The sequence below is a fragment of the Stegostoma tigrinum genome, chromosome 8 (genome assembly GCF_030684315.1).
Source record: "Stegostoma tigrinum isolate sSteTig4 chromosome 8, sSteTig4.hap1, whole genome shotgun sequence".
Taxonomy (NCBI): domain Eukaryota; kingdom Metazoa; phylum Chordata; class Chondrichthyes; order Orectolobiformes; family Stegostomatidae; genus Stegostoma; species Stegostoma tigrinum.
Genome location: NC_081361.1, coordinates 86,920,848 through 86,943,314, shown reverse-complemented (window position 1 = coordinate 86,943,314; position 22,467 = coordinate 86,920,848). Strand labels below are relative to the sequence as shown.

General features: G+C 43.8%; 1 protein-coding gene across 1 annotated transcript in view; it reads left to right on the top strand.

Moving 5' to 3' along the window:
• The first annotated feature begins 327 nt into the window (after positions 1-327).
• The window catches only part of LOC125456667 (bromodomain-containing protein 3-like), a 143,158-nt gene continuing 121,018 nt past the window's right edge, over positions 328-22,467 (top strand). Inside the window, exons 1-2 of the mRNA XM_059648083.1 lie at positions 328-394; positions 21,044-21,150. The gene's annotated coding sequence lies outside the window, so the exon portion shown is untranslated. The remainder of the gene's footprint in view (positions 395-21,043; positions 21,151-22,467) is intronic.

The window sequence follows — 22,467 nt, the reverse complement described above, 5'->3', positions numbered from 1 at the left end:
TTCCAGAACCCTCACCCTATCCCCCTCTCTGATGAAGGGTCTGGGCCCGAAATGTCAGCTTTTGTGCTCCTGAGATGCTGCTGGGCCTGCTGTGTTCATCCAGCCTCACATTTTATTATCTTGGATTCTCCAGCATCTGCGGTTCCCATTATCACTAGCCATTTCCCTCACAGGTTTGGGAACAGGAGGGGAGGAGCTTCAACGACACTGCCCTTCCCCCACCCCCACCGCGCTTAGAAACAGGCACTGCGTAAGGCGGTGTCGAGCGCTGGCGTTTGGTTTATGGTGCGCGAGGCGCCGGGGGGGAGGGTCGCGAATTTGGAGCGCGAGCGTTTAACGGCGGTTGCGCGCGTGCGCGCGGCCGCTTTAACCAGAAGATCGTTCAAAGCAGCAGGTAATCCGTTCAGAACAGTGCCAGGAGGAGTATTCCTGTCGCAGGCGGGAGAAAAGGGCAGGGGTTAAAAGCACATTCTGTACACACACACACACCTGCGGGTGTACCGTTTATGCGGATACTTCGATTTTGTTGTTCCAAGGTTTTTGTTTGCATATGGGCACTACAGCGTTTAAAGTGGGTTTAAAGATGTGCTTTTTTCTTAAGACAACAGTTATTGAGACGGAGAGCCGAGTTGTTGCTTGGAGGGAAGGGACGAAGTTGCCCTTTCCCTTTATTTTGTGGAGAACAGATGCAAATACGTTCGTTTTAACAAGAACGTTGTTATTTTTATCGTACATCTGTTTTAGTTAGATAAGTGATTGGCTGTCTCCAGAGAAAAAGTCGCATTAATACTTTAAAAGTGTTTCTGCTATCTCCAACGTGCTTAGACAAATTTTAGAATATGGGACATGTTTTTCTTACTAGGCAACAACTGAACTAGTTATGAAATTGAACTATTCCACAAACTAGATTCCGCCTGCCACTCGAGGCACTTCACTGAACCACGTTTATGTTAACTACAGATTTTGTGGAAAGGTACTGAGCTACCAATTAAACCCTCTGTGACCACTACGTTACATACACGTTCAAGTATTTTTTCAAAGTATTGTATGTTTATTTGCATTGATAATATTGGCTTCTAAACCTAATGACGATCCTGAATTATCTAATGAATAAGAGCACTTTCAATTTGTGGACATCATTTACTATATCAACTTGGCATTTTGTATCTAACGCAAAGAGGAATCCCCAAGACCGCTGTGGGCGTACAGTTAGCAAAAGATTGAGGGAGGAACAGGGCCCGTTAGAGACTAAAATAAGTATTTGTACATGGAAGTGGTGAGCTGTTAATTGAATGATTTATGTCTGTTTTTCTCAAAAAGGGAGGTTGGTGCTGAGACTATTGTGAGGAAGGATGAAACTCACTGAAAGAGTTGAAAATGAATAAGAAGGAAGTCTTTTATAGACTCAGATAGTAAGAACTGCTGATGCTGGAGTCAGATCAAACAGGTCCCTCCAGCTCCACACTATCAGGTCAGACAGCTCTCTGGCCAGTCTCTTATAGATTGTTGCTCCTTTAAAGTTGACAAGGTAGTTTGTTTCAGATATATCTAAGGATTTTGAAGCAAGTAAGGGTAAATATTGCAGGGGTGCTTACCATTATCTTTGAGTCATTCTTGGGCTTGGATGCCAGATGACTTTAAAATTTCAACACATGGACTTAATCAAGGATTATTGTCAAGATAATCCCAGAAATTACAGATCTGTCTGTTTAACTTTGGAGAAGCTTCTGGAAACAGTTCATTTGAGGTAGAATTAGTAGTTATGTGGGAAGATGTGGGTTGTTTAGGAAGAGATAGCATGGATTTCTGAAGATGAATTTCTTTCTAATTAACTTGCTGAACAGTAACAAAGGGTTGAAGAAGTGATATAGACTTCCAAGGGGTCTTTAACAGTGCCACACAACAGACCTATGAAAGATGTAGATCATAGAATAAAAGGGACAGTAACAACTTAGACACATAATTGGATGAGTAATAGGCAACAGAGGCATGTCTTTGGATATTATGAAGGCTGGCGGAATGTTTGTGGTGGAATTCCCCAGGGGTGAGTATGGGAGTCTCTCTTTCCTGATAATATTAATGATCTGGATCTTGGTGTCCAGGGGACAATCCCAAAGTTTACAGATGGCATGAAACTTAGGAAAAGTTGTAACCTGAAAGGATGACAGTGAACCTCTGAAAGGACATTGCTAAGTTTGTGGAATAGGTAGGTGGGTGGCAAATGAGATTGTGTAAAGGAAAAAAGTGGAAAGACAAAATGACAATGGGGTGGTGAAGCAGAAGAACCTGGATCAACATGCGCACAGACCATTGAAGGTGGCAGGTCAGGTGGAAATAGCAGTTGACAAAGCACGGTGTATAACAGGAAGGAGAGAGTAGAAATAAGTGGGTTTTCTGACGAAGGGTCTAGGCCTGAAATGTCAGCTTTCCTGCTCCTAAGATGCTGCTCGGCCTGCTGTGTCCATCCAGCTCTACACCTTGTTCTCTCTTTCAGGATGGCATGCCATACTGGTTGGTGCTTGCTGAGGCCTTGACTTTTTACAATTTATGTAAATGTTTTGGATGAATAATTTGAAGGTATACTTCCTAAACTTGCTGATAACTCACTTTCCTACCCATCTTTGGGTAGTGAGGTGGATGTATGGAACCTACAAAGGTGTATTGATACATTAAGTGAATAGACGAAGAACTGACCATGTGCAATATGGAAAAGTGTAAAATTATCCACCTTGGCAGAAAGAACACAAAAGCATACTTGAATAGTGTGATGATGCAGAGAGATCAGGTATTCCAGTGCAAAAAGTACAGAACACTATTATGCAGATACAACAAGTAATCAAGATGAGCTAATAGCATGTTATGATTTATTGCAAAGGAAATTGGATGCAAGAGTAGGGAAATTATGTTTTGTTTTATAGGATGTTGGTGAGATTGTAACAAAAAGCGTACTATACAGGTCAGCGTAGTTGTGTAAGGGTGTTAATGTGTTTTAAGGAGTTGAGAAATGGTTTACTAGACTAATACATGGAATAGAAACCTTATGAGGAAAGGCTCAACAAGCTAGATGTGTAACCACTGGAGTTTAGAGTCAGAAGTGACTTAATTGAAGCATAAGATCCTGAGGGGACTTGACTGGATGTTTCCTCTTATGGGAGAATCTAGAATCAGCGATCATACCTTTAAAAGTAAAGGGGCATCCATTCAAAATAGATGAGAAACATTTTTCCCAGATTGCCTGACTGTCTGGGAATCCTGTTACTCAAACAGCAGAGGGTGCAACATCTTTAAATATTTCTAGGGCCGAGGTAGTAAGGTTGTTGATTACCAGGGGAATCAAAGATTTCAAGGGCTATACAGGAATGTGGAATTGAGATTAAAATCAAATCAGGCAAGATCTTGTTGAAGGGCTGATTTGGCCTACTCTCGTTCCTTGTTTGAATATGTTTTTAGCTTGTTAATAGGGGCTCGAATACCAGATCAAGGGCGTGATATTGAACTTGTACAAGGCACTTGTTAGACCTTCTCATGAGAATGAGAAACACATTCTCAAGTGAGTTGTTAGGGTTTGGAATGCACTACCTGGAAATGTGGTGGAGGCAGTCCAGTTGAGTTCAGGAATGCTTTGGGGATCCACGATACAAAAGCGTGCAAGGACATGGGGTGGAGTGGGGAAGCATGTGATTGTCAGTATGTAATGATGCTTGTTTGAAGACCTGATGTAGGTGATGGGCCAAATGGCTATATTCTTCACCTTCACAATTCTGTGATTTTATTGTAAATTTTCTGCCATGCCTGCCTTTTTTACAGAGGCACTTATCATGACCTGTGTTATCCCTTGCTATGACTTCTAGTAGTGGGTACTAGGTGTAACTATGAATAGCCATGACTAATTGTGTAATGTTGCTATATAAATCAGTCATTACTGTAATTTTATCTCCATTGGTTCAAGCTGGAGAACAAAACCTTATACAGTTGAAAAGGAGAAAAAAAATGTCAGAACTTCAAAAGCCTGGTGGCAGCGGTGAGTGTAGTGGTCATCACTAAGAAGAAGGGTGCTTGGGAAGCTAAAATGTTTGAAGGTGGATAAATCAGTTGGACCTGATTCTTATCTCCCTTAGAACCCTGGGATAGTCTAAGGGCATGTAATGCTCTTTCAGGAATCACTGGAGGTCGGGGAAGTTCCCAGGCATTAGAAAATATAACTCTCTCTTGTTTAAGAAGGGAGGGAGGCAGAAGACAGGAAGCTATGGGCAGGTTAGCCTGACCTTGGTCATTGGTAAGATTTTAGAGTGCATTATTAAAGATGAGATTGCAGAGAACTTGGAAGTGCTTGGTAAATTTGGACTGAGTCAACATGGCTTCAAAGGAAGGTCATACCTGACAAATCGGTTAGAATTCTTTTGAGGTAATGTGCAAATTAGACAGGTCAGAGCCAAAGGTTTTTGAAATGGCCTTTTTGAGAAGATGGTTCATGGGAAGCTGCTAAATGAGGTAAATAAGGTAAGATGTTGGGGCAGGATACTAGCATGGGGATAGAGGATTAGCTGACTGACCGAAACCTGAGAGGTGGGGGACAAAGGGTTCACTTTTAGGATGGTAGTGGTGACTAGTGCAGTTTTATATTAATTTAAAGAGGCCTGCAATACACAAGCAGGGATGTACTGCAGAGGTTGTATAAGACTCTGGTCAAACCTCATTTGGAATGATGAGAAGGTTTGAGCTCCCTTTCTGAGGAAGGATGTGCTAGTCTTAGAGGGTCCAGAGCAAATTTACAAAAATGATCTTGAGCAGTAGGGCTTGTCATAGAAGGAATGGCTTGAGGATTCTGGGTCTGTACTTGAGAGGATCTGTTTGAAACTTGCAGAATACTGAGGGACGTGGATGGAGTGGAAATGGAGAAGATCTCTCCACTAGTAGGAGAGACTAGGGCCTGAGAGCACGGACTCGGAGTGAAGGCATGACCTTTAGAACTAAGATGAAGAATCTCTTCAGCCAGATGTTGGTAACGAATTGGAATTATTGCCACAGAAGGGTATGGAGGGCAAGTTATGGAGTATGTTTAAGGCAGTTAGGTTCTTGATTGATAAGGAGATCAAGGGTTTTGAGGAGAAGCAGAAAAATGGGGTTGCGAAACATAGCAGCCATGATTGAATGGGTGGAGTAAACTAGGGCCAAATGACCTAATTCTATTCAATCTTATGGTTCTGTCAATTCCAGTGCATACCTGGTTGTAATGAAAAACAAATGTTGGAAATCCTCAAGGTCAGGTGGCATCTATAGGGAGATAAATCAGTGTTAATACAGGCCATCGGGATTGAGATGACGTGCTGAGTGATCACAAACCTACAACATTAACACTGTTGGTCTCCGTACCATATATATTCAGGCATGAGAGTCTCTGAACATTTCCAATATTTTTATGCTTTGCAAATTTCTAGCATCTCACTATGTTGCAGTTGTATGATAGCTTGTGTGTGTTATTATGTGACCTCTTTAGAGTTGAATACTTTGGACTTCTTCCTTGGCTCATTGCCAAATATCTGTTGGGCTCAAACAGGCAGTTCTGTGAATGTGAACAAGATGAACAGATGGTATGTTGCCTCCTGGGTGCCAGGGTCTGTGTCTCTTATCATGCCTTCAAGATCCTTAAGGGGGAGGGTGTGCAACCAGCAGTCATGGTACACATCAGCAGTACCAATTTCATAGGTAGAAAAAGAACTGAGAATGTGAAAAACGAGTACAGGGAGTTAGGTTGGCTGCTGATGTCCAGATCAAACAGGGTAGTAGAGAGAGTGAGTGAGTGCCGCTAAACACATTACAGGGCTGGTGTAGGAGGCAGGGCTTCCATTATGTGGATAATTGGAGCATGTTCTGGGGAAGGTGGGATCTGGACAGGAAGGACGGGTTGCTCCTGAACCAGAAGGGCACAAATATCCTGGGAGGGAGGTTTGCTCGAGCTAAAGGGGATGGTTTAAACTAGATTGGCAGGGGGTGGGGAACCGGATTTGTAATTCAGAGGATGAAGTAATCGGCTTTCCAACAGACACAGCAAGGAGTGAGGCTGTTAATACAGAAATGTGGTTGATGAAGCGTAATTTTGGACACAGGGATGGTTTGAAGTGTGTATATTTCAATGCTAGAAGTATCAGAAATAAGGCAGATGAACTTAGAGAATGGGTCAGTACTTGAAACTACAATGCTGTGGCCTTTACAGAAACTTGGGTAATGTGGGGACAGGAATGGTTGGAAATTCTGGGATTTAGATGCTGTAAAAGAAATAGGGTGGTAAAAGAGGCAGCAAAGTGGCGTTGGTAGTCAGGGCTAGTAAAGCAGCTACTGAAAGGTAGTTTGAGAATGATATGTTTATAAAGTCAGTTTGGGTTGAGGTCAGGAGCAAGAAAGGAGCAATCACTTTGGGCTTTTTTTAAACACAGACCCCCTATTAGTTTCAGAGAAGTGGAGGAGTGTATTGGGAGGCAGATACTGGAAAGGTGCACAGATCACAGGGTTGTAGGCATGGCTGACTTCAACTTTCCAAATATTGATTAGTTTTTTTAGTTGTAAGAGTGGAGATGGAGTGGATTTTGTCCAGTGCGTTCAGGAAGGATTCCTGACACAAGGAGAGGTCAATTTGGATTTGGTGCTTGGCAATGAACTGGGCCAAGTTTTAGACCTGTGGTAGGAGAGCATTGTGGCGGTAGCAATCATAACACTATTACATTTACAATAGTCATTAGAAAAGGACAGGTACATACATCAGGGTAAGGTTTTAATTGGGGGAAGGGTAATTATAACTCCTGTTAGGCAAGAACTGAGTAACATAAAATGGGAACAGATGCTGTCAGGGAAGAGCACTAAAGAAATGTGGAGATTGTTTAAGGAATGCATACTGCATGTGCTCGGTGTGTCCCTAGTAGACAGGGAAGATGTGGTCGAGTGAGGGAGCCTTGGTTGTCGTGAGAAGTCGAGGACTAGTTAAGAGGACGAAGGATGCTTGTAAGGTTTAGGAAATAAGGATCAGAAAAGACTCCAGAGGGATACAAGTTAGCCAGAAAGGAGCTGAAGAAAGGGCTTAGTAGAGCTATAAGGGGGCATGAGAAAACCTTGGCAAATAGGATCAAGGAAAACTGCAAGGTTTTTTACACATACTTGAGGAAGAAGAGAATGACCAAAGAAAGTGTAGGGCCAATCAAGGATTGTCAAGAATTTGTGCACGGAGCTGAAAGAGATAGGAGAGGCCTTTAATGAATACTTTTTCTCTGGTATTCACAACTGAGAGGGACCTAGTTGTAGGGCAGGACCGTGTGAAACAGGTTGGTAGGCGAGAGGAGGTGGAGGTTAGTAAGTAAGATATACTAGGAATTTTGAGGAACTTGATAGATAAGTCTCCCGGGCCTGATGGGATTTATCCAAGGATTCTGTGGGAAGTGAGGGAAGAGATTGTCGGGCCTTTGGCAATGATCTTTCATCCTCTCAGTCCACGGGTATAGTGCCTGAAGATTGGAGAGAGGCAGACGTCATTCCCTTGTTCAAAAAAGGAATAGGATAACCCCAGCAATTACAGGCCAGTTCGTCTGTCTTCGGTGGTGAGCAAGTTATTGGAAAGGGCCCTGAGAGATAGGATTTATGATCACTTGGAAAGGCACAGTTTGATTCTTGATAGTCAGCATGAATTTGTGAGGGGTAGAGCATGCCTCAAACCTTATTGAATTGTTTGAAGAAGTGACCGAACATATAGATGAAGGTAGAGCAGTGGCTGTGGTATACATGGATGTAAGTAAGGTGTTTGATAAGGTTCCTCATGCAGGAAGTAAGGAGGCAAGGGATGGGAGGAATATGGCAGATTGGACTCAGAATTGGCTGACCCTTAGAAGACAAAGGGTGGTAGTGGATGGAAAATATTCAATGTGGTGCAAATGATGTACCACAAGGATCTTTTCTGGATCCTCTTCTATTTGTGATTTTTGTAAATGATTTTGGATGTAGGAGTGGAAGGGTGGATTAGCAAGTTCATGGATGATATGAAGGTGGGTTGAGTTGTAGATAGTGAGAGGGCTGTTCTAGGTTACAAAGGGCCTTGATATGATGCAGAGCTGGGCTGAGAAGTGGCAGATGGTGTTTAACCCTGAAAAGTGTGATGTAATTCACTTTGGAAGGACAAACTTGAAAGCAGAATACAGGGTAAACGGAAAAATTCTTGGCAGTGTGGAGGAGCGGAGGGATCTCGGTGTTCATGTTCATAGTTCCCTGAAAGCTGCCACCCGGTGGATAGAGTTGTTAAGAAGGCATGTTAGCTTTCGTTTAATAGAGGAATTGAGTTGAAGAGCTGTGAAGTTATGGTCCAGGTATGCTCCGGCATAGTTCAGCCACATCTGGAGTATTGTGCCCACTTCTGGTCACGTCATTACAGGAAAATGTGGAAGCATTGGAAAAGGTGCGGAAGAGATTGACCAGATGTTGCCTGAAGTGGAGGGAAGCTCTTAACGAGGAAAGGTTGCGAGCTAGAGATTTTCTCTTGGAGTGACGAAGCATGAGAGGCGACTTGATAGAGGTGAACAAAATGATCAGAGGTATAGATAGTGGACAGCCAGAGACTCTTTGCTAGCGTGGAGTTAGCTATTGCCAGGGGGCATAGTTTTAAAGTGAGTGGAGGCAGGTATAGGGGAGACATCAGAGGGAGTCTCTTCCCGCAGTGTTAGGGACATGGAATGTGTTGCCGGAGAGATAGTGGAGTCAGCCTCATTAGGGGCATTTAAGTGGCTAGTTGATAGGCATAGTTGATAGGGCATAAGGTAGGATTGGAGGTTAGATAGACTTTAGGTTTAGGGTAAAAGTTCGGTACAACATTGTGGGCCAAAGGGTCTGTACTGTTCTATCTCCTAAGCTTGTACTCAATCCTCACACCACACTACGTTTCTTGGTTGACTAATCATTTCCTTTTGGCTCATACTTCCCTTTTCATTACCTCTCATTCTCTCTAAGATTCTTGACAGCTGAACTGTTTTTCTGACTCTGGTTTTTTGACATTGTTAAAACTTTTGTTTTCCACCACTGTCAATTAACTCAAATTTGACATTGTCTTGCAAACTGTACCTCATACAGCTCATTGATCTCTCCTTTTTCCACTTCAGTTTATCACTAAAGTCTGCTAATCTGAGCTCCTTTATTGTTATCTTCTAAGCTACATCCTCCCATTTTTCTGCAACTCCCTTTGAAGTGAGTAGTTTCTACCTGACCCATAATTTCAGTTGGAGTGATTTCCACATAAAATGCTGTTATTGATTTGAATCTTTAGTTTTATTTTTCATCTGATTGGGTTGGCATTTTTTTAGTTTCATTCATTGTGTTTTCTGGTAGTGAAGAGAACACTATCACTTCTTTTAAGAGATAACAAGGTGTAGAGCTGGAGGAACACAGCAGGCCAAGCAGCGTCAGAGGACCAGGAACACTGACATTTTGGGTCTAGGCCCAAAACTTCAGCTTTCCTGCACCTCTGCTGCTTGGCCTGCTATGTTCATCCAACTCTACACCTTGTTATCTCAGATTCTCCAAGCATCTCCAGTTCCTACTGTCTCCGAATCATTTCGTTTTAGATTGAAAAGGTGGAAATCTAAAAATACTTTTAAAAATCCTGTTACACAAGTTTTATGCTTATTTAAAATTTGTTAACGTTTGAGCAACTGGCAACTATCTGGAATCAATTATTCATAGTCACACAAAAATGCATCTGTTTGAGACAAATCAGGTATATTTACAAACATTTGTAATGCGATTTATGCAACTGAAGTTGCAAACTTAAGCAAAATAGCCAATGAATACTTGTACAACAGCTTTTAATTTTTAAAACATTTTTCAGCTAAGTAGGAATTGAGAGCGTCAGGATTGCTGTACTTGGTCCAAACAAAAGGTGGCAGTGAGTAACCCAGTATCCCTACAATGCAAATAAACAAAAATTCCAGACAGTTACCAGTGGTTCAACTGTCTGGAATTTTTGTTTCTTTGCATTCTGGAGATACTGGGTTACTCATTGCCACCTTTTTGGACCAAGTACGGCAACCCTGATGCTCTCAATTCTTAGAGATAGTTGGAAATGCAAATGGTGGAGAAAAGATGCTGCTTGCCCTGCTGTGTTCATCCAGCTCCACATTTTGTGCTCTCAATTCCTACTTTGCTGAAAAATGTCTTTACTTGTACAACAGTCCTGATATTATCCACTAGCTCTCTTGCTTGAGTTTGCAACCTCAGTTGCATAAATTGCATTACAAATGTTTGAAAATAAACCTGACTTTTCTCGAACAGAGATAATGGGAACTGCAGATGCTGGAGAATCCAAGATAATAAAATGTGAGGCTGGATGAACACAGCAGGCCCAGCAGCATCTCAGGAGCACAAAAGCTGACGTTTTGGGCCTAGACCCTTCATCAGAGAGGGGGATGGGGTGAGGGTTCTGGAATAAATAGGGAGAGAGGGGGAGGCGGACCGAAGATGGAGAGAAAAGAAGATAGGTGGGGAGGTAGGGAGGGGATAGGTCAGTCCAGGGAAGACGGACAGGTCAAGGAGGTAGGATGACGTTAGTAGGTAGATGGGGGTGTGGCTTGGGGTGGGAGGAAGGGATGGGTGAGAGGAAGAACCGGTTAGGGAGGCAGAGACAGGTTGGACTGGTTTTGGGATGCAGTGGGTGGAGGGGAAGAGCTGGGCTGGTTGTGTGGTGCAGTGGGGGGAGGGGACGAACTGGGCTGGTTTAGGGATGCAGTTGGGGAAGGGGAGATTTTGAAACTGGTGAAGTCCACATTGATACCATTAGGCTGCAGGGTTCCCAGGCGGAATATGAGTTGCTGTTCCTGCAACCTTCGGGTGACATCATTGTGGCAGTGCAGGAGGCCCATGATGGACATGTCATCTAAAGAATGGGAGGGGGAGTGGAAATGGTTTGCGACTGGGAGGTGCAGTTGTTTATTGTGAACCGAGCGGAGGTGTTCTGCAAAGCGGTCTCCAAGCCTCCGCTTGGTTTCCCCAACGTAGAGGAAGCCACACCGGGTACAGTGGATGCAGTATACCACATTGGCAGATGTGCAGGTGAACCTCTGCTTAATGTGGAATTTCATCTTGGGGCCTGGGATAGGGGTGAGGGAGGAGGTGTGGGGGCAAGTGTAGCATTTCCTGCGGTTGCAGGGGAAGGTGCCGGGTGTGGTGGGGTTGGAGGGCAGTGTGGAGCAAATAAGGGAGTCACGGAGAGAGTGGTCTCTCCGGAAAGCAGACAGGGGTGGGGATGGAAAAATGTCTTGGGTGGTGGGGTCGGATTGTAGATGGCGGAAGTGTCGGAGGATGATGCGTTGTATCCGGAGGTTGGTGGGGTGGTGTGTGAGAACGAGGGGGATCCTCTTTGGGCGGTTGTGGCGGGGGCGGGGTGTGAGGCATGTGTTGCGGGAAATGCGGGAGACGCGGTCAAGGGCGTTCTCGATCACTGTGGGGGGGAAAGTTGCGGTCCTTGAAGAGCCTGGACATCTGGGATGTGCGGGAGTGGAATGTCTTATCATGGGAGCAGATGCAGCGGAGGCGGAGGAATTGGGAATAGGGGATGGAATTTTTGCAGGAAGGTGGGTGGGAGGACGTGTATTCTAGGTAGCTGTGGGAGTCGGTGGGCTTGAAATGGACATCAGTTACAAGCTGGTTGCCTGAGATGGAGACTGAGAGGTCCAGGAAGGTGAGGGATGTGCTGGAGATGGCCCAGGTGAACTGAAGGTTGGGGTGGAAGGTGTTGGTGAAGTGGATGAACTGTTCGAGCTCCTCTGGGGAGCAAGAGGCGGTGCCGATACAGTCATCAATGTACCGGAGGAAGAGGTGGGGTTTGGGGCCTGTGTAGGTGCGGAAGAGGGACCGTTCCACATAACCTCCAAAGAGCCAGGCATAGCTGGGTCCCATGTGGGTGCCCATGGCCACCCCCTTAGTCTGTAGGAAGTGGGAGGAGTCAAAAGAGAAGTTGTTGAGGGTGAGGACGAGTTCGGCTAGGCGGATGAGGGTGTCGGTGGAGGGGGTCTGGCCGGGCCTGCGGGACAGGAAGAAGCGGAGGACCTCGAGGCCATCTGCATGCGGAATGCAGGTGTATTGGGACTGGACGTCCATGGTGAAGATGAGTTGTTGGGGGCCAGGGAATTGGAAGTCCTGGAGGATTTGGAGGGCGTGGGTGGTGTCACAGACGTAGGTAGGGAGTTCCTCATTATTTAATCTCCTTCTGCTTCCGCTGCCACTTACATCTACAGAGGACTGAAACTAGGCTGTTTTTGAATAATACTGGTATCTCATGTCTTCAACACAAGGCACAATTGTTGGACGAACTGTGTTTTACTGAAAATAAGTGCCAACAAACATGGCATTAAATGAAAGAAACAATGTCATGGCATTTCAATACTGGCAGTGCCTGACAAATCACACTCACCAAAATGTAACAAGCCATTCCCTAGGACCATGGCCAACTTACTTTGAAATTAAATAGAGATTAGGCTGCTCGGTGTTTCGACCAACAAAGAAACAGATGCCGATTGGTAAGGGCATCCGCACGTTGGCCACGACAGACATGGAGGAGCAGTTTAAGTGCAAATTACTGCTGGATTCTGTACTGAAAACAACCAATGCTGGAGATCACAACAGGTCAGGCAGCATCCTCAGAGAGAGAGCAGGCTAACATTTTGAGCCTCGATAACTCTTGATCAGAGCTGAAGTGAAGTGTGGACAGCACAGTATTTATGCTATACTCAGGGGTGTGGGGGTGTCGTGGTAGTGGGTGTCGGTTGCTGGTGAAGAAAAGATGTTGATTGTTCAGATTAAGTGATCGGAATGTGAGACTGGCAGAACAATGGTGTGACTTCTGCCAGACTTGAGAGGGTGGAGAGCCCCACTGGGGTGGGAAAGGGAGGGGAGAGAACATGATATTAGAATGCAACAAGCTAAAAGAAAGAAAAGAAATGATTCACAATTCACAAGACATGAGATACCAGTATTATTCAAAAACAGCCTAGTTTCAGTTCTCTGTAGATGTAAGTGGCAGCGGAAGCAGAAGGAGACTAAATAATGAGGAACTCCCTACCTACGTCCGTGACACCACCCACTCCCTCCACCTCCTCCAGGACTTCCAATTCCCTGGACCCCAACACCTCATTTTCACCATGAATGACCAGTCCCTATACACCTGTATTCCACATGCAGATGGCCTCAAGGCCCTCCGCTTCTTCCTGTCCCGCAGGCCCGACCAGTCCCCCTCCACCGACACCCTCATCCGCCTAGCCGAACTCGTCCTCACCCTCAACAACTTCTCTTTCGATTCCTCCCACTTCCTACAGACTAAGGGGGTGGCCATGGGCCCCAGCTATGCCTGGCTCTTTGTAGGTTACGTGGAACAGTCCCTCTTCCGCACCTACACAGGCCCCAAACCCCACCTCTTCCTCCGGTACGTTGAAGACTGTATCGGCGCCGCCTCTTGCTCCCCAGAGGAGCTCGAACAGTTCATCCACTTCACCAGCACCTTTCACCTGGGCCATCTCCAGCACATCCCTCACCTTCCTGGACCTCTCAGTCTCCATCTCAGGCAACCAGCTTGTAACTGATGTCCATTTCAAGCCCACCGACTCCCACAGCTACCTAGAATACACGTCCTCCCACCCACCCTCCTGCAAAAATTCCATCCCCTATTCCCAATTCCTCCGCCTCCGCCGCATCTGTTCCCACGATAAGACATTCCACTCCCGCACATCCCAGATGTCCAAGTTCTTCAAGGACCGCAACTTTCCCCCCACAGTGATCGAGAACGCCCTTGACCGCGTCTCCCGCATTTCCCGCAACACATCCCTCACACCCCGCCCCCGCCACAACCGCCCAAAGAGGATCCCCCTCGTTCTCACACACCACCCCACCAACCTCCGGATACAACGCATCATCCTCCGACACTTCCGCCATCCACAATCTGACCCCACCACCCAAGACATTTTTCCATCCCCACCCCTGTCTGCTTTCCGGAGAGACCACTCTCTCCGTGACTCCCTTATTTGCTCCACACTGCCCTCCAACCCCACCACACCCGGCACCTTCCCCTGCAACCGCAGGAAATGCTACACTTGCCCCCACACCACCTCCCTCACCCCTATGCCAGGCCCCAAGATGAAATTTCACATTAAGCAGAGGTTCACCTGCACATCTGCCAATGTGGTATACTGCATCCACTGTACCCGGTGTGGCTTCCTCTATGTTGGGGAAACCAAGCGGAAGCTTGGAGACCGCTTTGAAGAACACCTCCGCTCAGTTCGTAACAAACAACTGCACGTCCCAGTCGCAAACCATTTCCACTCCCCCTCCCATTCTTTAGATGACATGTCCATCATGGGCCTCCTGCAGTGCCACAATGATGTCACCTGAACGTTGCAGGACCAGCAACTCATATTCCGCCTGGGAACCCTGCAGCCTAATGGTATCAATGTGGACTTCACCAGTTTCAAAATCTCCCCTTCCCCAACTGCATCCCTAAACCAGCCCAGTTCGTCCCCTCCCCCCACTGCACCACACAAACAGCCCAGCTCTTCCACTCCACCCACTGCATCCCAAAACCAGCCCAGCCTGTCTCTGCCTCCCTAACCTGTTCTTCCTCTCACCCATCCCTTCCTCCCACCCCAAGCCGCACCTCCATCTCCTACCTACTAACCTCATCCTACCTCCTTGACCTGTCCGTCTTCCCTGGACTGACCTATCCCCTCTCCACCTATCTTCTTTTCTCTCCATCTTTGGTCCACCTCCCCCTCTCTCCTCATTTTCTCAAACAGTTACATTTTTGTGACTATGATTCCAGACAGTTGCCTGTTATTCAAACTTTAACAAATGTTAAATAAGCATAAAACTTGTGTAACAGGAATTTTCAAGTATATTTTTAGATTTCCACCTTTTCATCTGAAGGAAATGATTATTGTGTTTTCTGATAGTGACCTTCAATTTATTTAATTATTACATGACTTCATCAGGCATTGTTGGCACAGTTTTCCTGCTGAGAGCTGCATGTATTGACTATTTGTATTATAATTCTCTAGCCTAATTCTGTTTTTACCCTGCTGTTTATGGTACACTGAATGCAATTAAATTTTGCTGTTTTAGAATGAATAATATAACTTATCAATTAATTACTAAAATCCTAAACCACGTTGTTTTGAGCAGTATTGTCCATTTTTGAACATTGGAAACAACAAATTTTATTTAATTACTATAGGAGTATGAATGACCACCTGCTGCTTTAAAACCCTGTACTTGAATTCTTAATTGCAGACTTGCAATACTTTATTGCCCAGACAAAGCCCTCAACCTTTGGGTACAAAAATAATTTCCTGAATAGGAAAGTAACCTTGAAGTGTTGAGCAATGTATATCTAGGCTTTAAAGTTTTATGATGAACCCAATTTAAAAAGGAGATAATTTCAAGCATGATTGTACACATTCTATTTTTACAGAAACACTTGTTAAATCTATCCATGTCTTAATGAAGGTTGTTTCCTCAAACAAAAATCAGCATCAAATTCCTTTAAATTTATGGTTTAAATAGTTTTCATCTTTATATATTGGTTAAATGTAGTTTATGGATTGATTGTGAATAAATGTAACTGCTGATACGGTTGAATGGATCAAATGGTATCTGCAAGTAGATTATTTCTGCTGGAGCACGCATCAAATAGGACCTCAACATTAACCACGTGGTTCTTCAATAAAGTGAGAAGATGTGAGCTTGGTAAATCATGAGAATATTTTCATATAGAGAGGGATGGACATGTTTTTTTTTAAAACCCCTCCACCTTTGCTTCAGGTTGTGGTTGACTGTGCCCTCGAATGCTTGGTCTTCACATTGTTATTTCCTTCCCCCCTGCCCCCGCACATGGTAAATAATGGCTTTGATTTGCTTGGTGATTGAATGCAGGTGAATGTGACCATAATCCAGACAGATAGCATGCAGCAGTGTTGCTGAGCCCTTGCTATTATTTAATCTGTGTGGAAGGTGTTAAAGACTGAGGAAAGATAAGCAAATTGACCAAGGCATTGTGGTACACGAGGCTCTTTCAAATTTGGGAATCACAGGTATGTCATGGTTGCAGTGGATGGTATAATATGTCTGCAGAGTGCTCAGTCTGAAAGGTTGTGCTCCCTGTTTTAGTATTGTGGTTAATGGCATCCTCTTATGACTGGAATGGGAGGGAGAGAATCCCATTGTTGTGATCCATGATCTAGATAGAACTAAAAGTTAAGTTCAGACTTCAGCAGAAGTGTAAAAGTAAAACTTGAAAAGCAGCACATGAAAGAAGTTAATTTGAATTACTGAGTCACAAGTTGCTACGGGGCAAACAGACTTAAATGCGCGGTTGAGAGAGTGAAATGAACCAGAGCTTTCAGTTCAGTTGGCAATGGCACCAGACTTAGGAAATGAGTTTTTTATGTAGTGCACAGTAGTTTTAGGGAGAATCGAGGAATATCAAAAGACATGGGGCACAACTATTTTAGTGATATGTGATGGAATGCACTTCTGGAGGAGATAAGTACACTCTCAACATTGAAAAGACATTTTGGATAAGTTATATGAATAAGAAATGTTTGGAAGGATATGGACCAAGTGAAGGCAGGTCAGATCAGTTTAGTCTGGGATTATGGTCAGCATGGACTGGTTGGACTAAAGGGTCTGTTTCTGTGCTGTACAACTGTATTGACTTACAATGTATGCAGTCAGCAAAACTAAAGAACTGGTCAATGACTTTAGGGGAAATAATTGAACGCGCTCCTACATGAACAGAATTGAGAAGGTGAAGAACATCAAGTTCCTCAGAGTGACAATAACCAACAACCTTTCCTGGACTTCCCACGAATATGTGGTAGTCAGGGAAGCACAAGAAACACCTCTCTCTGACAGCTCAGGAAATCTGGCATGTTCATAAGGTCCCTCACCTACCTCACCATTGAAAGCATACTGCCTGAGTGCATAGTGGCTTTTATATGACAACTGTTCTGCCCAGGACCGTAAGAAACTACAGAAGGTGGTGTGTACAGCCCAAACCATCACGGAAGCCAACCTTCCATCCGTCGATTCCATTTATGTGGCTTGCTGCTGTGGAAAGGCTGCCAATGTCAAAGACTCAAAAAACCCAGGTAATGACCTCCTAAACTCTTTCCATCAGGCAGAAGATCTGGAAGTCTGAACACGCGTGAGCGGGTTCAGGAATGGCTTTCTGGCCGTTATCAGACTGAATGGGCACTAGCCTCAAAACACTGATATTGCTAAAGTTGATCTTGCCTAGCACACTCCCTGTGCAATGTAACCTGTGTGCTTCGAAGTATTTTTGATCTGTATATCCTTTGACTGTGATCTGTCTACCACTTGTAAACAAAGCTTTGTACTGTACTTCTGTACACATGACAGTAAATGAATGAATCAATCAATTTCCCGATAAGTCTTTGTTTTCAGTGGGAACTGAGCTTTTATAAAAAGAAAATTATCTATTAAAGCTACATCTTAGAAAAGTAGCTTAGAATTAAGGGTGGTATATGAATGTACAAGGAATTGGTAATAAGATAGGTAAACTAATAGCACTTGTAAAGACAGATTGATTTGATCGAGCAGACATTATTGAACTTTAGCCTGGAAAAAGGTGTATGTTCTTTTACTTGAGCCACATCAAAAGGAAAATTGTAGCACTGGCGGTAAAGGCAATAATGAGAAGGAATCTTATCCCAGAAAATCACTTTTAAAATTGAACTAAGAAATAACTAAGGCTAGAAAATACTCATGGTTTACAGGTCTCCTAACACTAAAGCTTGTGTTGGAACAACAAATTAGAGAAACATGTAACTACGCCTATACTATAACCCCTGAGGAACTTCTCCTCCAAACTATTTTGGGAGTTGGAATTGATTGAATGCATTCTAGAATAATGTTAATAACACCCACAAAAGGAGACATTATTTTTATTTTATTCCTATATTAATATGGCATGATTATTCTTAAGCTTTTATTATGATCACCTGGGAAAGTAACTATAGTAGAAAAGTATTTAATATTAAGTTTTGATTTGCTTAAGTCCAAACTAGTCTTAACTTTTAAAGTTTTCAGTCTCTATTGGTGAACTCACTCAGTCCCCTGGCTTTCTTTAACTTTAAAGTCATGATAGTGTTTTAGCAATGGCAAATAAATCATTTGATATCTGTAATTCTTAATATACATTTCCTTGAAGAATTTTTAAAAACTCCATTGGAAAAGTGGCTCAATTTTGCTATTGAGAGATTAAGTATCGGTTTGGTTTAAACAAGTTGTTCATATTTGCCAAACAGAAGCAAAGATCAAATTTGAGGGCTTTAAATACTAAAAGAAAACTGAAATGTTAATAAGGAGAATACAATGAGCTTGTTAGCTTGAAAGAAATATTAAACAAGATTATAAAAGCCTTAAATTATGTATAAAAAATTGTTTAATGGAAGTGAATGTGGTCCTTTTAAAGACCATTAGGAGGAATAATTATGCTGCTTTTGTATTTATTAATTCATAAGAATTGGGCCTCTTTCACTGGCCACTGCTTATTGTCTGGCTGTAGTTGATCTTGAAAAAGTAGTGGTGAACTGCTGCAGTCCACCTTCTGTGGGTTGACTCATGCTGTTAGGGAGGCAATTCCATTATTTTGCCCCAGCAACAGTGAAGTAGTAGTGACTTATTTCCAAGTAAGGATGATGAGTGACTTGGAGGGGATCTCGTATGTGGTGGAGGTCCCAAGTATCTGCTGCCGCTGTCCTTGTCCTTCGAGATGAAGTCATTATGAGTTAGGCAGATGCTGACTGAGGGTCTTTTCTTGAATATCTGCAATGTATTTCGTAGATGATAAAGACTGATTACTGAGCTTCAGTGGTTGACGGAAATGATGTTTGTGGATATGGTTTCAGTATTTGTAGCCTCTGACCATCTCTTATAGCTATTGTGCTTTTTGGCAAGTCCAGTTGAGTTTCTGATGAAAGATGTTGATGGTGGGTGATTTTGTGGTGATGGCCTTTGTCAAAGGACAGTGAGATGATCTTAGCCTGGTATTTGTATGCACGAATGTTACTTGTGACTTGGCAGCCCAAGACTGGATATTGTCCAGATTTTGTGGCATTTGAACATGTGCTGTTTCAGTATCTGAGTAATTGCAAATGATGCTGAACGTTTTGTGAAATAAATCAAACATTGTCACTTCTGACTTTATGATGGATGGAAGGTTATTTGAACCTGCTGAGGATGGTTGAGCCTCAGACCATCCTGAGAAGCTCCTACAGACAGCTCCTGAATATGATGACTGACCACCAACCAGAGCCATCTTCCTATGTGCCAGGCATGACCCCAACTAGCAGAGTTTATTCCCCGATACCCACTGATCTCAGTTCTGTAAGCTACACTCTGTCAAATGCAGCCTTGATGTTAGGGGCTGCCACTCTGACTTCACCTTTGGAATTCAGCTCTCTTGTCCATGTTTGAACCAAGGCTGCAGTGAGGTCAGGAGCTGAGTGGCAGTGGCAGAACACAAACTGGACACCGCTGGATAGGTTATTGATGAACAACTGCTGCTTGCTGGCTCAGATAATATCTTTCATCACTTTTAGAATTGATCAAGAGAAGGCTGGGTTGGATTTGTCCTGCTTTTTGTGTAGAACATACCTGGCCAATTTTCCACATTAGGTAGATGCCAATGTTGTAGTTGTGCTGGATTGGCAAGCTCTGGAGCACAAGTCCTGAATGCTATTGCCAGAATTTTATCAGGGCCCATAGCCCTGGCAATATACAGTGTCTCTGACTGTTTCACACATGGAGTGAATCGAATTGGCTGGGGACCACAGGACGAGGCCAGATGGATCATTCACTTGGCACTTCTGGCTGAAGGTTGCTGTGAATGCTTCAGCCTTGTGCTGAACTAAGGTAAGAGATTGAAGTTAGAGTTTAATGAAATAGCAGTCGTGTTAGGCAAGCAATATTTGTATCTTCAGTAGAAGTTGCAAAGTAGCACTAGAGGTAGTGGACAATCAAAAATCTAATCAATAAGAACTGAAAATGTTCTTGAGGAATTTGTTTACGATTAGTAGTATTAAACCTCCTTGCCCTGAATGACACTGACTCTGTATCCTGGGGTTTTAACAAATTGTTGCATTAGGTTTTTTTGTATAAACATATGATCAAAAAGCAGGATTAGGCTCTTTGGCCCCTCTAGCTTGTTTAAACGTTCAATAAACTTGTGGCTGATTTTATTATAATCTCATTCACATTCCCAACCCCAGTAGTTATTTTAATCCATGTGGTCAGAGCTGATACAGACCTCTACAGACCCAGATCTGATTTAAACACTACCCTCTGATCTAGAAGCAGAGACGCTACAACTGCACCACAAGAGCGAACCACCTATCTCTGGTAACCTTTCTCCCTCTGGCTTAAGAATCTATCCACCTGTGCTGTATTTTGTATTTAATTAAGAAAAATTCATAAGGACTTGGCTTTGTCTACCTGTTCCAGACTGTCAAAGTAGCTTCACCTCTCGTTTTAAATGGGTGGCCATGTGTTTTAAACAGTAAACCCATTTATAGTCATACTGCAAGGAAACAGACTGTTCGTCAAACTCATCTGCACTGACCAGATGTCCAAATCTGACCTCGTCCCATTGGCTTCATATCCCTCAACCCTTCCTATTCATGCACCCATCCAGATGCCTTTTAAATGTTGTAAATTAACACATTTCCATACATGAAATACCCTCTGGGAAAAGTTGCCCTTCAGGCCCATTTTAAATCTTCCCTTTTTTTCTCTTCAACCTATGCCCTATAGTTTTACAATCACCATAAAAGACATTGGTTATTCATCCTATCCATGTCCTGCATGATTTTATAAACCTCAATAAGGTCACTCCTCATTTTTTTAAATGCCCCAGCTTATTCAGCCTGTCCTTAACTCAAGCCTTCCAGTCCTGGCAATGCCTTTGTAAATCTTTTCTGCACATTCAAGTTCAACAGCATCCTTCCTATAGGAGGAGGACCGGAATTGTATGCAGTATTTCAAGTGGCCTCCCCAATGTCCTGCACAGCTGCAACATGAAGTACCAACTCCTAAACTCAATGTATTGAACAGGTGAAGGTAAGCATGTCAAATACTTTCACCACTCTGCCTACCTGTGACTCCACTTTCAAGGAACTATGCACCTGCACCCTTACGTCTCTTTGGCAACATTCCCCAGGGTCCTACCATTGACTGTATCAGTCCTGCCCTAGTTTGCCTTACCAAAGTGCAACATCTCACATTAAACTCCATCTGCCACCCTCTGGCCCATCTGATTGAGGACCTGTTGTTTTCTGAGAAACATCTTCACGTCCAGTGCGCCATCTATTTTGGTGTCATCTGCAAACCTATTGACCAGACCTCTAAGATAGAAAGAAAATTATGGCCCTCTAAGCCTGCACTAACATGCCTGCCACAACTTAAAACCCCTTACTCTTCTGGGGACTGTATCTCTCTATTCCCATTCTAGTTATACATTTGTGAAGACACCCTTTAAAAGTCACCATATTATCTGCTTCCACTACCTCCACTGGCAGCGAGTTCCAGGCACCCACCACCCTCTGTGTAAAACAAAGACTTGACTCGTCCATCACCTTTAAACCGTGCCCCTTGCACCTTAAACCGATAGCCCCTGGTAACTGACTCATGCACCCTGGGGAAAAAGCTTCTGACTGTCCAGTCTGTCCATGCCCTTCATAATCTTGTAGCCCTCTATCAGGTTGCCTCCTCAACCTCTGTCATTCTAGTGAGAACAACCCAGGTTTAGAACATAGAACATAGAACATAGAACATAGAACAGTACAGCACAGAACAGGCCCTTCAGCCCACAATGTTGTGCCGACCATTGATCCTCATGGATGCACCCTCAAATTTCTGTGACCATATGCATGTCCAGCAGTCTCTTAAATGACCCCAATGACCTTGCTTCCACAACTGCTGCTGGCAACGCATTCCATGCTCTCACAACTCTCTGCGTAAAGAACCTGCCTCTGACATCCCCTCTATACTTTCCACCAACCAGCTTAAAACTATGACCCCTCGTGCTAGCCATTTCTGCCCTGGGAAATAGTCTCTGGCTATCGACTCTATCTATGCCTCTCATTATCTTGTATACCTCAATTAGGTCCCCTCTCCTCCTCCTTTTCTCCAATGAAAAGAGACCGAGCTCAGTCAACCTCTCTTCATAAGATAAGGTTTCTCCAACCTCTCCTCATAGCTAATGCCCTCCATACCGGATAACAACCTGGTAAATATTTTCTGTACCCTCTCCAAAGCCGCCACATCCGTCTGGTAGTGTGGCAACCAGGATTGAACACAATATTCCAAATGTGGCCTAACTAAGGTTCTATAAAGCTGCAACATTACTTGCCAATTTTTAAACTCAGTTCCTTGGCT